This window comes from Austrofundulus limnaeus, unplaced genomic scaffold (assembly GCF_001266775.1).
Source record: "Austrofundulus limnaeus strain Quisiro unplaced genomic scaffold, Austrofundulus_limnaeus-1.0 Scaffold201, whole genome shotgun sequence".
Lineage (NCBI taxonomy): Eukaryota > Metazoa > Chordata > Actinopteri > Cyprinodontiformes > Rivulidae > Austrofundulus > Austrofundulus limnaeus.
This window is the reverse complement of record NW_013952603.1, coordinates 728559-730025: the sequence shown is the minus strand read 5'-3', so window position 1 is coordinate 730025 and position 1467 is coordinate 728559. Positions and strand designations below refer to the sequence as shown.

Genomic DNA, 1467 nt, shown 5'->3' with positions numbered 1-1467 from the left:
ATAGAAAGTGACTCAAAATTATAGTAACATTTTTATACTTGACTGAGCTATAGTCATGTTTGTTATAAAAACATTTAGAGTGCGTCAATTTAAAAAAATAAGTCATAAGGGGTGACGTTCTGCGCATGCGCACCTCACCGAAGTTACTCATCAGTGTGTATTTGATGGTAGTGGGGTGGGTTTGGGGGGGTGTCAAACTTGTCACGTTGCTGCCTTTGTTACTAGGCAACGTCAAGCTCCTTTGATCTTCAAACGAAACCATGTCGTCAGCTGCTCGCCTACAATTAATTATTTCATTACATATATAAAGAGCAGTGAACAAATAACTGACAACTTTTTTAAACCAATTGTGCAGTTACATCCTGATCTGGTCAATAAAAACCTGCATTATTTTTGGCCTTTAAAGTTCACCTGGTGGTCAGAAGRATACAGGCCTCCAGCCTCACCTCAGGTGCAGACCACCACAGTCCTCCCTAGTGGTCTTGTTGGGGAGCAGAGTTGATTCAGAGGCCTGCTGAAACACTGGAAAAAATAAAAAGCCAAAAGCAGCAAAAGCCCTGCTAGAAGCAAAAGTGAATCTAAAAAATAACAATAGTGAGTAAATAAGTAAAGTTTTATTTATAAAGCGCCTTTCACAGAAATACATTCACAAGGTGCTGTACAATCATTAACAGTATAAAACATAACTACACATAAGCAACAAAAATTGAAACATCAAATCAGGAATTAATTTCTAAAATTGTAAATCAAACACAAGGTCAATGCAGGTCAAAATATACAATAATACACAAAAACATAATGAATGCGGGAGAGAAAAATATGGCGTAAGTTCAATAAAAAAGAAAACAGATTGGTGAAGCTGAAGCATTCACAGTGGAGGTAGGCTGGTAGTAATGGTGAATGGTTAGCTAAACGCTTGAGTGAAAAAGTGTGTTTTTAGGAGTAACTAATGTTATTAATGGAGCGCAGATTAAAAGGGAGTTCATTCCAGAGCCTGGGGGCCACAGAGGAGAAGGACCGGTCACCACGGGTCTTAAAGCGAGTGAGGGGAACCATAAGGAGATGTTGATCCTGTGAGCGGAGGTCCCGTCTAGTYTTGTAAGGGGAAATGAGACTTTTAATGTATCCTGGGGCTTGGCCATGAAGAGCTCTGAAGGTGAGGACCAGGATTTTGAACTGGATTCTGAACTGAACCAGAAGCCAGTGAAGTTCAGTAAAAATAACAATAGGCTAGATAAAAGCTAAAATCAAGACAACAGTTAAAGCCAAAATGTGCAAAAGTAGCCAAACACCAGCTAAAATGTAAAAGACGGGCTAGCTAAAAGCAGCAACACTAGCTAAAAGTGAAAACTAGTAATAGGCTATAGCCAAAAAACTTAACAGTAGCTAAATGATCAAAAACAAAACAAATTAAAATTAAAATTAAATAAACTGTAACTGCACATTCAATGCACGTGTATTTGCAAT

The 1467-nt window shown here is 38.2% G+C and overlaps 1 protein-coding gene across 3 annotated transcripts in view; it reads right to left on the bottom strand.

The window, feature by feature from the left end:
• Positions 1–1467, bottom strand: part of ppfia3 (PTPRF interacting protein alpha 3) — an 8586-nt gene that overhangs the window by 2789 nt on the left and 4330 nt on the right. The window contains exon 1 of one of the 3 annotated variants that reach the window (XM_014018796.1): positions 447–859. The exons of the other annotated variants lie outside the window; for them this stretch is intronic. The gene's annotated coding sequence lies outside the window, so the exon portion shown is untranslated. Of the gene's footprint in view, positions 1–446; positions 860–1467 lie in introns of those variants that run through there. 3 annotated transcript variants of the gene reach the window in all.